Below are 16,092 nucleotides of genomic sequence, written 5' to 3'. Positions count from 1 at the left end.
AACAAAGAAATCGGTGAAAAGGCCAAGTATGTTTGAGCTTCAATGAGAAAATACATCTTATCCCACATGTGAGTTCAAATGTAGATGTAATTATAATATCATTAGAAGTTTATTTTTTTTTAAGTGACACAATTTTATGTAGATGTCATCCATCTAAATATATTATTTACCAACTCACTTGAGTATTCTAGTACAAATATTGTTTTTCTGAGTTACTATAAAAATCTTCAAAAATGAAACTGGAATTGTCAAAGGAAACATTTGATTAATTTATCATTAACTGATATATACTGACATAATAGCCATTAAGTAATTTAGGTTGAACAAAGTATATTTTAATCATCCTACTTTGGGTGAAAAATGCAGATAAAACATTTTCATGTGACTTCTATCTTGATATATACAAGTACTGATACACAACCTGAGGAATATGGAAAGATTATGATCTTTCTTCACCTGGGATGAAATTGTCAGAAGACTCATAAGTATAAAATAATCACAAGCAAGCTCTAAGGATATGCCACCACCCAGGCAATGGACTTTATCAAATTTAGGTCACTGTCACACAGCAAAGAGCAGAGCAGATGAGGTATCATAGCAATTTATGTATAGATTTTAAAACACATAGACATACTAATGTTTTTTTTTTAAATCACTGTTAGTAAAAATAATAATAATGAGAATAATAACATAGGTTTTTCCCCAATACTTTTCTACTCACGAGATTATTTAAAGTAAAACTAGATTTTCGTAAACAGAAAAATAAATTAATTAAGCCTCAAAGAGCCCCATTATAAAACTTAAAATATTTCTAAGGATGAACCTGTCATATGGATTACCACATAGCTTTCACTGATACAAAAAAAACCTCCTTATAAATATTCTAGTTGTTCCAAAACACTGAAACAGAAAAGGGATCATAGAGTATGTTATTTCAGAAAATAATAATAATAGTGATAATAATAATAATAATAATCCTAAATGCAAGATATAAATAAGCTACAAGACAGAACTATTGAGGGCAAATAATGTGTATCAGGAAGATAATGCTAATGTGAAAATTGAATATGACAGTTTGCAATGTGATTATACTGACATACCATCTACCTCTGTATCTACATTATACTTTGTCTTTTATTTAAAAAGTGAAATAACATATTTGAAGTGCTTTTTAACTCTAAAGTGAAATATATGTGTTAACTATAGTTATTATATTTTAGAATTAAATATCTAATATATAAATGAAAATAAATGGGATACTGTCATTTCCCTGTATTCAACACTATGGAATTGTTATTCATTTTCAATTGTTTAGGAAAATTTTTGTATGTTATTTTAAATTAGAAGAAGCCTGAGATATGTCCCAATTTCTACATCCAAATTCTATAATTCACTATTTAAAAAAGTCAAAGCATATGAACTTAGAAAATCAGGAAGTATATAACTAATATAAAAATAATTTCAAGAAAAATCTGGTTACCTTAAAATAAAATATTGTTGCACACTGGCATATATTTAGCAAAAGGTCTCTAGAATATCTCTAGGCTACCTAAGATTGATAGAAATCTCCATCTTACAAATGTGAAATTCACCAAATCTGGTGTAGAGAAGCCTTATTTTTATGATTTCCTAGTGAAATCATAAATTTCCAATTCCAGAAGCATAACATCCAATGAATATCATAATGAGGACAAATATGTATACTCATTTGTCAGTTTATTATTAGTTCTTAAAATGTACTCCTGAAAAACACAAAGTTTCTACCATATGCTGTTGAAATATTCTATAGCTAAAGTAAAATAATACTGGTCTTTTCCCATCATAGAAAGTCAATTTCTAGAATTCTCAAATTTTAAATTTTAACAAGAATTTATATTAAACTACTGCCATTAACTACCTTTTATCTATAATAAATACAGCAAATGATAAAATGAATGAAAATAGCAAATTAATATGAATGACGGGAAAGGAAAAAGTCTAGCATCTTTAGTTTGTCAGTTTTTTTAACTGACCTTTGGGCTTCTAGTTGCGATTTCCTTCCATGTATTTATAGAAAGAAAGAAAGAAAAAATAAAAGGTCATGTTCACAGTTAGTCTGAATGATTAAATTACATCTTTATTTCTCTCTGAAATCCAGTTTGTTTTTGTTTTTAAATCTACGACAAAAGTCTGTTGGATTAGGATATATTTATTTCCAGCTTTAAAGCTCTATGATCCTACTAGGGATCCCAGTGATAAATCTACACATTCTTGTATCCTCAAATCTTCAATTGTAAACAGATGACCCATGTGTCCTTTAAAAAAGCAATTCATAAATACATGAATTTATGTTTAGTTATGTGAATTTTAGAAGTGTAATAAAACTGGCTGTTCAGAACAAACAAATGGAGACTCATGGACATGGACTACAGACTAGTGTTTACCAATGCGTAGGGGGTGGAGGAGAAGGGGATAAATAGACAGTTAAAGGGAGTCAAATATAGGTGGGTAGGGGGAGGGTGAAGTGGGTAAAGGGGATCAAATATATGGTAGCTGAAGGAAACTGACCTTTGGGTGGTAAACACACAATAGAACATACAGACGTCAAATTATAATGTATACCTGAAAATTATATAATTGTATTAACCAATGTTACCCCAATAAACTAATAAAAAAAAAACTGGCTGAAATTTTTAAGGAAATTTGAATATATAAATAGCAATATTTTACAGTCTGTTAAAACGTTAAAAGGAAAATACATTTTTTAAAAAAGGGAAGATTCTCCTCTTTATGTTATATTAGTTATTTGAGCCATAGCAACAATTAATATGTTCTAATCAGAAACAAAATCTGTCTTATAGAGATTATGACACCATTACGTCTGAGTTTATATTATAACATAATTCATATGAGGTAGTTCTCAGTATTGTCTGTCATCTCATGAGATCTTCACACTACAATAGGAGGTACATGGATTTCCAATACACATAGAAGAAACTGAATCCTGGAACATTCAACTGACTTGAATGATATCACATAACTACTAAGTTGAAGAAGCAGGGCTTAGATTTTGTTAGTTTGGTGTTTTTGATCCAAATACTGTGCTTTTTCTTCCTTTTGAAAAGTAGGCCAGAAATGGAATTTTACATTTTGGTGAAATAAAGTTGAGTGGCTACCTAATTTTAACCATTGAATCTTCAATTATCTGCCTCATAAACATGAGCCAGATGACCAACCTGTCAAACAGAATGGAACTTTGTTGTCATTTCCTGAGACACCAAAGTCAGTCTTCTCTCTTATGTCAATCTCATAGCCAAATGGCTTTTCTAAGTTTTCTGTTTCCAGATCTATGAAGGACAAGAACTGCACAGTGAGTACTGACCTCTGAAATACCAGGTTGACATAAAAGGACAAACCCAACATCAAGAGCTTAACTCTATTGAAAAACTACAAATGCTGAATTCATTGTTTTGTTTGTTTGTTTTCTTGAATTTTCTTTATTTTGAGGATTGTGGCAAAAAAAAAAAAGTGTCTATCAGCAATAGGCTCCACCCATAAACCACCAGCATAAATCTCTTGCATATTACCAAGAGAGGAAGCTCATATTTCCCCACCAGAATTGGGGATGGGAGAGGGGGGGAATATGTTGTTTGCCAGTCCAAGTAAAATTGTGTAAAATATGACTAATAGGCAAAATTTGTCATCTCCTCCATTTTTTTTCGCAGCCACTTCTATTTTTCCCAAAATGCTAGCATCCTTAAGGCATCTGATTAGTACCTATATGTTTTTCCACTCTCCAGTTCATCCTTCCACGACATACCCTAAAGGGACTCTCTGTATATGCTTTCCTATCACCTGCTCCAATCAAAATTCAGCTATCATTTTCTCTATTCTTGGGAACCTACCCTATTCTGGGACGTTCTTAAGAAACCAATTACCTGATTTGATGAACTGATAATCTATTTCTAGCATAAAACTTTTCTAATGCTTAAAAGCCATGTGCACCCCAATTCTCCTTCCTATAACTTACAACTAAGAAGTTCAAATGAACGAAAAAATAAAAAATACTATTAAGAAAAAAATTAAGCAGCCCTAAGCTTAAGCCACTATCTACTCTCAAGTGTGTGTATATATATGTGTGTATGTATGTGTTTACGTGTGTTGGTGTAGCATGTTCAGTTCTGATGTGATAATAGGGAGGAAGAAAGAATCTTTCATTCACCCAGTAATTTACAAACATTGTGTTAGTGAACTTCCAAAGAAGTTGAAAATTTGCTTTAAAATAATCTGTGAGGAAGAAGTGGGTTGAGTAGTATAGGAAAAATAAGACTAACGATGAAATGATAATTATTGAAACTGGGTGATGGATACTTCTCTATATAATCAAATTTTTCATATTAAAAGAAAAGAGAAAAAAAGAAAAAATCAATCAACTGATCAATCGGCCCAGGGGCGACAGTTATAAAAAATGCAACAAGTGTAATTTAGAAAGAACCCTGAAAATGGTTGAAATAGAAAATAAGTGCTCAAAAATAAAAGGAAAAAAAATTCCTTAACAATGTATGACAATAAGATACGGGGTAAAATCCAAGTGATTAAGACTAAATGTAAAATCATGAGAACTAAATGTTTAGAAAATGCTTTCAAAGAATTTCTTAAATCTAGTAACTTTTCACGGATGTGATCAATACTTTTTAAAGGAACAACATTAATTTTCAAAACAGTGACAAAATTAAGATGAAATATATGCATTATCCATGTTTAAACTATATGATACTAAACATATCAATGATTCAAATCCTAACTAACTCTGTCAGCCTTAATAAGTGCAACACACATGGAGGGAAATGGCCACTTACTAAGTTCTCTCCAGAATCTACTTAATAGGAAATGAAATGTTTGGCACAATCTTGACCTATTCTTAAATTAGTTATAATCATTAAAAATCCCTTTTATAAAGAATTTTTTTTAGTGTTAGGCTGGGATTTCTTTTAGTATAAAACTATTAAAACTGATAAAAAGCAATTAGTTTCTGTTCATTTGTCCAACATTTATTAAATTAGGCAGAGTCATAAGCCCAGAGGCTAGAAGGATTTATAAGGTGGAACCATTGCCCATAAAATTCAAGTACAGACATATCAGGCCTGGGGAGAGCACAAGAGGTAGTTAAGGAGGACTCCCAGGATAGGGAGCTGGCCAGGGGTTGCCCTAGCAATCCACAAACTAGAACATGCTCAAAGGTACACTGAGATCAATATGTTATCTGAATAGAAGGAAAAAAGAACAGGTATTAAGTATGTAATTATTAGATTCAATTCAATTAGTATTCACAATACCCTCGAAACAGATGCAAGACAGGTAGATGATTGGAAATGACCCAAAATGAAGTAGCAGAAGTCATTCATTCTTTTAAATATTCATTGAATTACAAAGAGTTCAAAGTCTAATAGGGACACAAAGTCAAAAAATAATAAGAATATGGTGTGATGAGTGCAGTAATAGATGTATGGACTTAGATAGAGAGGAAGGTTTAAAGAAGAGGATGACCAAAGAAGTTTGAGTGGGCTAAGGAAGGTTTCTCAAAGAAGATAACTGAATTCCATCTTGAAACATGAGGGATTTACTAGTCAAACTGGATGGGAGGACATCCAGGCAGAAGGAGTAACATGTACTAATGCAGTGAAGTATGAAAAAAAAAAATGCAAACAATGGTAGTCAGAAACTAAACATGGGAGAAGTAAGATTTAAAGGCAAAGAAACTCAAAACCCTAGGAGCAAACCACAAACTCAGGCCTTGAGGTACCAAGGTCAGACCAAGACTAACATTAAATGTAACTCTACACTCAACTAGGGACCCACCACAAAGCTCCTGATTTTCTCCCTGCTTAGAGTCCAAATCTGAGTCCATTAAGAATATTCAGCTGTTAACATCAAAGGTCAGGCTGCGAAGTTAGGTAGATCATTAAATATACTAATAAGAAGTAAAGTAAAACTAAATGATAAAACACATAATAAAAGTCTACAAAGACACCAGTGGAACACATGATCAAGTAAAAGGTAAATGAAGCTGACTACAAGATATTTAATAATTATGAGAAATCTAGGATTTGGGGCAATATGTCAAATAGGAACTCATTTTTTTAGTTTTGTTCTACTCACTTGTTGTACACTGTATGTTGAAAATATTTACCATGAACTCTAGCAACAATAACTATACTAAAGGCTTGCTATATAAAAATAATTGTGCTGTTTGAAGAATAAAAATAATGATAAAGAATGATCTTTATACTAAAGAATTTTATAGCCAAGTTAAAGAGAATAAAAAAGCTGCCTAAATATATGAACGAATATATGAGGAAAGACAAGTGTTAGATTAGTGCTTTTATTACCAATGTACATTTTCACTAGCTTACACTGTAATGTTATATTCATGACACAAGTGATAAGATTTGTAATAATACTGAGAAAAGGAGCAAAAGCCCATTAAGAATCAGTGCTAATGGTGGCAATGAAGCCATTCCTCCGACCAGTCAATTCTAAAACTCTAAGTCTACAGGGTTTGACTCATATACACAGTCAATAATCCATCATTCAAATTACTCAGAACCCTCAGTATGCGAGACAGGAAGGAATATTTAGATTTTACCTATTATGAAGCAAAAGTTAAAAATGTCCTTCTTCAAAGTTGGATGAATATGTGAATAAGAACTATCTGCTGTTAACTCTATACGAATACTAAAAGGACCCATAAATTTTGCTTTGGATGAGATTTTCAGCAAATTAACAATAATTTATAAAAACCAAGGACATTCTCACTACCTTTGATTATTCAAATTTTCCTTTTTCATTCTGAAATATGTTTGTAAAACACAACTTGGAATGAGAGGTTCTGCTTTGTTTGGCAAGGTTATTAGCAATTTATTTAAAGTCCCAGAAAAGTATTTTGTACTATTTTTTTTCATGTGTCTGCTTATACGATGGTAATTTTATACCATTCATACAAGATAAGGAATTTTCTAACCTTCAGTTAAAGTGACCCACATAGGTGAAAAACTATTAAAAACTATAGCACAGAAGGCAATAAATATTAAAAATTAAGTAATAAAAACATTCTGCTTTAACAGTGTTTGAAGTTTAAATATCTTGCACAAACTCTAATAGAAAGAATAAATTTTAGAGTAAGTCAGGCTTTAATTTAAATACTCAAACTGATACTTACTATTTACCAATTATCCAAGTATCCCTGTCTAAGTCATAATGAAGTGAAAACAAGCTGTTGAACTCGATCATCTGGATCTTAAATCCAAAACTGCCACTTATTTATTAGCTATGTATCATAGGGCAAGTTACTTGGCCTTGGTTTCCCTTTTCTAGAATGTTTACCTGGTTTGAAAAAGTGAATTGAATGGTATAAATTATAGGAAATCACCTCACATAGGGGCTAGCACACAGTGGTACTCTGTAAATGTTAGTTCCATTCTTTGCTCCTTCTCCCACGGATTCTCCTAAAGTACTATTTGCCCACACAATACTGGTTTAGTTCCTATAGTCAGTGTTAAAAAAAGGTGCTTAATAATTAATTTTATTATCACTTGGGATAAGGAAATGAACATATATGAGATCTTGTAGAAGTAACAAAATATACAGAAAATATTTTTGAAACAATCACAAAATGATAAAATATATGAATTTCAAAAAAATCATCTCTGCCATTCTAAAACAAGAACATACTTGCATAGAGAAAAATCATGACATTCCCCTAACCTTAAAGTTCTAGGATGGCACATATCTCGGTCACCTGATGCTTTAACATAAAGGACAGTACTAGGTTCCTAGCAGACAGTCCGTTAATGTTGTTGGATGTATAAACACACGACTGAACAAATGTGCAAATGACATTATATAATTCACCTTCCCATCAAAGATTAAGGGGCTTCAATCTTAGGAAATCTTGTTACTCATTTGAAAACTCTCCAGTGTATATCACATAGAGTAACACAAGTTCTCTCGGCCATCTCTTCTTTAAGTATTTTCTAAGTCGCTACATTCTCCCAAGATCTTTTTGAAATCACTTGAAGGCCTTTCATATATGAAAAGAATATTACGATTACTTCTCTAATCTGAAAAGTAGCAGAAACAACAACCTTAGTTGAAGTCCTATTTTGCAGCCTTTGCTGCTCTTCCCCGCTTCCCCACCTTTGCTCATGCAGGACTCCTTTGCATTGAACGTCCTTGTCTGTCTTCGCTTTCCTGCTTTCATCATTCCTGGTCCAGTCTCAATGTTGTTTCCTGAAAGAATATCCCTTTCTGACCAATTCTGGCAAAATTACTGGCTGCTATCAGAGCACTGAATCCACACCCCATCACTTCTATTAAACTGTGCACTGTGACCTGAGAACAATCTCATTCACCTCTGCATCCCAGGGTACTTAACACAGCAGCAGGCGCGTAGTGATACTCAGAAAACCTTCACTGAATCAAATTCAATCCTTTCCCACAATATCTTTCTGGTTTGTCATAAAAAAACAAACAAACAAACAAACAAACAAACAAAAAAAAAACACTTAGAAACAGGTGATGTTAAAAGCGATTTTAGTGAGCATTTTAAAAATAAAAAGATGAGCTCCTTTTTTAAAAAAAATGTTAAAGAGCAACTAAATAATCTCCAGATTATGTATGTTATCAAACAGAAATGCTTTCGGACACACGTTCATGTTACCGGCCAAATGTGCCATCAGGTTAGTGACACTACTGACATCGTAGAGGATAAATGGCATATGAGCACATTAACGTACTTCAATGTGATTTCACTTAAAAGAAGCTTTAAAAAAAAAATTGAGTTTAGGACTTTATTCACCATATTCTAACTCCAGAAACAACTTTTAAAGCTTATTTACAAAAGCCAGTAAAGCTGAAGCTTATTCATCAGCCCACGAGAGTCAGCATGCTGGTTTCACTGTGGTGAAATAAAAGAATGAGAGGGGATATCTCCTCGGCAAAGGTGTTGCAGCATTAATGATAGGGAAACTGACCTGAGAAGAACATTTGAAACCCACAACAGAATCTGTAGAATGAAGGAGGTGACAGGATGTTGGGTCAGCCTGACAGTCAGTACCATGCTCTCTATTTAAGAATTATCCTGACATATAACTTCTTTATGTTTTGCTAAATATACAGAAGAGAAGGTCTCTATTCTTGATATCCTGAAGGAGGTTGCAGTCTTACTAATGATAGGTGTCAAGATCTCCAAAAGAGATGGACTTTACCCACTGGAAAATGTTGAGACTTTCCGGGATCACTCTGGCCAAGTTCTTAAACTTGAGAAGGTGGTGATTAAAAGTTAGCAAGTGGCTCTGTTGTGGTGAGATGTGAGGTAAAAAATAATCGCTAAGCTAAACTGCAGGCAACACCAAATATTAACTTCACCGAATTACAGAACTCAAGACAGCTTAGTTTATGAATCACCACCCCACTAAGAAGAAATACTTAGACTAGAAAAGTTTGAATTTTCACTTAAACACTATTCCAATGAATCTTCTGTTCTTCAATATTTAGCAATACTTCTCCGTGTTTAAATATAACTTTGAAACGTAAGCATGTAGAATCCAGGGAAAGAATCTCTGGAATGCTGTAACTGTTTGAATAGTTCCTATCCTGCAAATACCTGCATCTTAAAAAAAAAAAAAAAAAAAAAGAAAGAAAAAGAAGAAGAAGAAGAAGGCTGGAAGAAAGCTGTAAATGCTACTAACTTACCGCACTAAATTTTCCAAATATACAGTTAACAATGCAAAATAATACATGACATGAGGTATGATTCACAAAAAAAAAAAAAAAAAAAAAAAAAAACAGACAAAAATAGCTCTAAATTTCCGTAGACAAGAACGTCACCTGTGACTGTGGGGTAGCAGAAGTGATCTTGATATGGTATTAAGTTAATCCAGGTAAGTGACAAGAGTCCAGTTATTTTTCACACATAAACACTAGCCACAGTAGGGGCAGCTCACCTTTCGTCCATATCCCTACAGATGTTTGGAGATTTCTGGACTTCCTCAGCAGGAACCACAGGAACTAACAACACTTTAGGAGACACCTCCCCCCACCACCCCCTTATACAATAAGGCACCCGTCCAGCAGCCCCTGGCTGCGCTCAAGCAAGGAATTTTAGGAATGGGGAAAGGAATGGCATATTCCCTAGAGAGGTTAGCCTGGAATGGGGATGAAGGGGAGGAAAAGAGGGCACTCTTCACATCCCTGTCAGTCAACTATTATTAACTATTATGCTGATGGAATGGAATCTAACCTTATACTGGCCATGGCTGGCTTTCTTCCAGGTTCAACACGACTGTAAGACCAGTGTGGTTATAGTGGTGTGAGTCAAGAGAAGAATAATAAGGGGTGAGATATATTTCATAAGGGCCACTCTGAATACTCTGGAGATTAGACCAAGCAAACTGTAGTGCAAGCAAGGTGACATTGAGGAGGCCTGTGGAAAAGTGACCTAAGCGAAGGATGAGGGAAAAAGAGGTGTCAGGAATGACTGCTGAGTTTTGCCCTAAAGCAACACAGTGAATAGTGATGTCATTTACTGATAGGGGGAGGCGTGGAGGGAAGAATGGATTTGGGGATTGAAGTGAAGAGCTCTCTTTTGGACAGATGAAGTCTGAGATTCATTTCTTTAGGACATGCAAATAGAGATCTTGCCTCTTAGTCGAAAGGACTGGAGAGCCAGAATGGCCTCACAGGGTAGCGCAGTTACGTAACTCCTCACCGTGTACTTGAGGTTCAAAGCCGACAGACACGTGAACATTATGCTGGCATTCCTCCTGATGTATATGGTGGATCTTTTATGTGTGGCACACTCTTTTTCACCCCCTTATCTTTACATGTTTTTTCTCTTTTTCCAAATCTTTACTGTCCAAAATTTTGCTACTTCATAGTTGTAAGATTTGGCTAAGTTACTTAGTTTTTTAAAACTTAGTGCCTTTACCTATAAATGAAGATAATATTACTTATTTCACTGGTTTGCTGGTTATGTTAGATAATGTTCATGAAACTCCTAGAACACTGTTTGGCATGTATCTAGTAACTATTAAAAATCTTCAGTTATTATTATGTTTTACAAAATATATATTATTCTTAAAAATGATTTTAAATATTTTAGAATGAGACAGGGTATAAATGAACAAATAATAATGGGTCATCATTTTACAAATATATGTAAAGTGATTTTTTCTTATTTAAATGAGATTTTACCTCATAGAACTACAAAATATTAAAATCAGTATCTTAAATTTTTTAAGCACATGTAGGTATTTTCTGAATTGTAAATATGATTAGTGATAATAGTATTTGATGCCTCATCAGATCTGCCATTTAACTTTATGCACGTCAAAATTCCCACAGAAAAAATGAGTCAAAATGCAGCAACAGGCAATGTTCGGATCACATCTTGTCTCTGCTTTGTTAGGGTTAATCTCACCATACATTATGACCTTTTATTTGCTCAGGATTTTTTGCTGATTAGACCCTCCCTTACCCTTTGTTTTAAAACCTAAGATTACTACTTTAAGTGTACTAGTATTATGGAAGTGTTTTTGCAAAACAGAATAAATATATACTAGAGAATATCACCTCGAGACTCTTCCTATTGCATTGACAGAGATATCTTTACGGAGCAAAGGCTAGATCAGATGGCCAGCAAACCTCCAGAACTAGGAGTGGTGCATAGAACAGATCCTCCTCCGCAGCCCTCAGAAAGAGCCAACACTGCTGACATCTTAATCTTAGACTCCTGGTCTCCAGAACTGTGACACAATAAACTTCTATTGTTTAAGCCACCCAGTTTGTGGTCCTCAAGCTCAGATGGCATATATTCCATTGGACTTCAAAGGACATGTAAAGGTGATCAAGAAATTACTGCAAGGGCCTTCTTAAATACTTCAGAGAAGAGGAAAGGTGCCAGAGCACCAGAGATAGTCAAATATTATAATTTTTAAAGGCAAAGGATGTGAATTCTGCCAATCTCAGATAAGTAAGTTTACAATGGACCCATTAAACATGGTATGCAAATGTTTGTATGACAACTTTACGGAAGGTTCTAATATGGGTTCACTAAGAATAATTTTATTGTTGGTCCCACTGTTAGACTGGGAGATAAAGATAACATGGACTTTGTTCATCCTGAACTTCATTGTACATTTGAAGAAATCTCTAGTGATATTCTTGAGGTCAAAATGGCAAAATATGCAGGAAAAAATATGAGTTAGGTACATTCATAACAGGTTGAACAACCACACCCAAAGAGTGTTGATTCATGAAAAGATGTTAACTCAAAGTCTCAAGTTGTATGCCACAAGGCTACTTTAACAAGAATGAAAAAAAAAAAAAAAAAACATGCAAGGCACGTTTATCAAACCTGTGGATGACACACAGCTGATAAGGAAATCTCATCCTCCAAATGGCTGAGTCTGAATTCCAGGAATCATCTAACTGAGAAATGACTGGAAGAATGAGAGATGTTTAACCAGGAGAAAAAGAACAGGGAAGGTAGATCTGAAAGCTCAAGGCTAGACATAGGGAAGATGTAGGATAGATGAAGTTCTCGCGGGGAAGATCTGAGATCTTAATAAAAGAAAGAAGATTTCACTTCTCTCTACCGCTGTCACTCTAGTTCTAATTAATATGATATCTTCCTTAACTATTAATGGTTTCCTCATGTCCACTAGTTTCCCCATTTCTCCTCCTGCATTTCCAATCTGTTTTCTAAAAAAGAGGCTGAGCCACCTTTTATAAACTGTAACCATAATGACCTGTTGTATCATTTCAAGGTAAAATTATGGTCATATTTAAATTTTGACTTTAAATATAACTGATTAGAGCTCTCACTTTCCCTATAAGTGCATTCCACATACCATACTTGAAGGAGCAGCAGGATGCATTAATTAGTTTGCTACTCCCAAGGCTACAGGTCTTTATCACCCATCGATGCTGTCCCATCTAGCTCCCTGTTCCAGCCATACGGTCTTGATGATCCGGTTTCACTTGGTGCCCAGCTAGCTTAGTCAGGAGCCCTCTAACTCTGCAGTTCGTGCTTCCTCTTCCCCAGCGTACAAACTACCCTGATGATATCTACACAACTTTCCAGCATCAGCCCCATGAGCTCAAAAGCTTTTCTGAGTGTTGTTTCCTACCCTGGGTCCCCTTTCTGTAATTTTATTTTAGGGCTCTCATGGCCTTCTTCTGAAACTGCCTTTTTTTTTTTTTTTTTTTGAGGGGGGGCGAACGGTGGTGGGGAGGATAAGGGCCACAGAGCTCCATCCCAAGAAACACCAGATATTAGTTCCTTCTCTCCCAGAAAGCCCGGAACATCTTATGTAAAGTGGTCTCCACCTTTCCAGGAACCAGCTTTACAGAGCAGAACACACCTGCATTCTCAGGGAGTGGCAGGCTTTTATTAATGAAGTCAGAAAACTTTATACTGCAAAACCATGGCCATGTACTTCCTCTACAATTCCATAACTGAGAAAGGCATTTAAGAAATACAAAAAAATCATGCTTTCTAAATTTAAACCCTGTCCTCCCCCCCCCCATAACAACAAAAACAAAACAAAACAAAAAACATAAATTGACTTCTGCCGAGTCAGTGTTCAAAATTTTCCAGTTGCTGCTCTCTGCATTAGGTTAAAAATCCAAACTTCTTTCCATGATCTACAAGTGTATGTGGGGCTTCTTCCTACGCTTCCAGCAACATGTCCTGACCTTCATCTCTTTCGCAAATACTAGGCCTACTTACCTTCTTTTACTTCTTTGATTAACTAAAACGACTTTCTTCTATCCTACAGCCTTTGCTCACTTATACACACTCATCTCAGACACCACCGCTCCGTGAGTATCCTCTTCTTATCTACTCTTTAGCTTAAATTTCGCCTCTTCTAAATATTCCATATAAACTGAGGCCTGAATGTTCTTTTTTATTATCCTTCTGTTCTTTTCCTTCACAGAACCTATCATATCTCATTATACCACATGTCTGTGTATGCTTACACATTTAATGTCTTTCCCACACTAGACTCTAAGCTCTATAAGGACAGAGCTGCAACTGCTTTGTTCATTACTATAAAGCAATGTCAGTGCCTGGCACAGAGTAAACATTAGGAAATATTTCATTAATTAATTGAATAATAACTAGAAGTGCCCAACAACAGAACCAGCAGCATTACAGTCTTTGAAAAATTCTTCATTGTACATCAAAGGTTTTACAGAAAGGATTCCTGAGTTAGAAAGAAACACCAACTATATGAACTCTAATTTTCTCATACGAGAACTAATACTTTATAAGACATAGGCTGCTATATGGATTCTAAGAAGAGAAGGTCATTGTAATTTGGAAAGTTAGTAAAAGTTTCATGAGGAATTATCTGACATAGAACTTAAAGGAAATGTCTGACTTGAAATGGCACAAGATAAGAGAATTTTAGAGGTGTGAAGATGAACAAAGGTAAACACAAAAAGAGAAACGAGACCACCTTACGTGAGAAGATCAATCAGACTTCACTTGAGAGGGGCATGGAATAACAAGTTAAACAGCAATGGTAAGGTCACTTGATAAAGGGTCTGAACGTAGAGTTCCATCTCTTGGTCAGAGGAATAATGACATCAGGGAGAGTTATCTCAATATGATGGTTATGTTAGAGAGAAAAGCAGCTAGAGGTAAAGGGCCAGTAAGAGGCTACCTACTAATCTACCATAATAATTATGAAGCTTGAAGTACAGACAGGACAGACATGCTACACATTCAACAATTACATAAACTGGTACATGGCAGAAAGTCTACAGTTTCCACAAGCAACAGCAGGAGACAAATGGCAAGGAATGATCATAGCTGCAGGTGGGTACTCAACATATAACTATACTTGCAAGGGCTGAGTGAATATCAGCCCCAGGGAATCCTAGATGAGACAAGGCGCAGGAGGATAAGAAAGGATAGGATCCAACCAAGAGAAATCTTAACACCAAAAAATAAGAAACTAGAGAACTGACTATATATGAGATACAAAGGATGTTAAGTAATCTGATTTCAAGATTTCGAGCCTGAAGAACCATATGGAATAGAGAGTTACATTAATGACAGAGAAAAAATATTTTGGAAATAGAATAAGTTTGAGTGACAGGGCACATGAGAATTCTGAGTTTTTAATCTGTTGAGTGTAAAATGTTTATTTATAGTTAATTCTAAACATTCTAAAGGTGGCTACAAACACAAATCTTAAATTTAGAACTAAAATCGAAGTTGCAGAGTTTGGAAAAAATCAGTGTATATGTGATAAGTGTAAATAAGCTCTTTAAGTCAGTGAATATTATAATGAATGATTGACAGAGTAAGCTTTTAGAATAAATTAAAACTGACCTAACTATACCATTAAATTAAAAATTAGAATGTTATATAATATTGAAACACACAAATCATTTAAAACAGTAATCCTCAATCCAGGACACATAGTAGAATCATTTGGGTAATTTTTAAAAATACAGTGATTGCTATGGGTTGAATTGCTCTGCCCCCAATTCTTTTGTTGAAGTTCTACCCGTCAATGTGATGGTATTTGGAGATGGGGCCTATACAAGATGATTAGGTTTAGATGAGGTCATGAGGGTACGGCCCTCATAATGAGGTTAGTTCCCTTTTAAGAAGAAACCCCAGAGAGCTTGCACGCACAGCTCGCTTATGCTCGCATGTGGCTCTTACTCTCTCTCTCCTTCTCTCCTCGCCTCCCTCCCTTGTGAGGACACAGTGAGAAGGTAGCTGTGTACAAGCTTGCAGAGTCTCATCAGACCCAAATGTGCTGGTACCCTGATCTCAGACTTCCACCCTCCAGAACTGGGAGAAAATAATTTCTGTTGTTTAAGCTACCCAAGCTAAGATATTTTGTTATGGCGGCCCGAGCAGACTAATACACTGATGCTTAACCAATTAAATGGGAACCAGTAAACTAAAACATATTCTAAAATCACAAAAATAACTATATCCAGTTTTAGTCACTCATCTAATTTATTGGTAATATTCTACTAGGAAGATTTGTGACCTAGGGAAAAAGTGTCCCATAAATAGTAAGC

At 34.8% G+C, this 16,092-nt stretch overlaps 1 protein-coding gene across 21 annotated transcripts in view; it reads right to left on the bottom strand.

The window, feature by feature from the left end:
* The window catches only part of IKZF2 (IKAROS family zinc finger 2), a 147,114-nt gene that overhangs the window by 78,657 nt on the left and 52,365 nt on the right, over window positions 1–16,092 (bottom strand). Inside the window, exon 1 of one of the 21 annotated variants that reach the window (XM_036237534.1) lies at window positions 9,984–11,123. The exons of the other annotated variants lie outside the window; for them this stretch is intronic. The gene's annotated coding sequence lies outside the window, so the exon portion shown is untranslated. Of the gene's footprint in view, window positions 1–9,983; window positions 11,124–16,092 lie in introns of those variants that run through there. 21 annotated transcript variants of the gene reach the window in all.

Source organism: Rousettus aegyptiacus, unplaced genomic scaffold, assembly GCF_014176215.1.
Source record: "Rousettus aegyptiacus isolate mRouAeg1 unplaced genomic scaffold, mRouAeg1.p scaffold_m13_p_2, whole genome shotgun sequence".
Taxonomy (NCBI): Eukaryota; Metazoa; Chordata; class Mammalia; order Chiroptera; family Pteropodidae; genus Rousettus; species Rousettus aegyptiacus.
The sequence above is the reverse complement of the archived record's forward strand: the minus strand, read 5'-3'. Positions and strand labels throughout refer to the sequence as shown.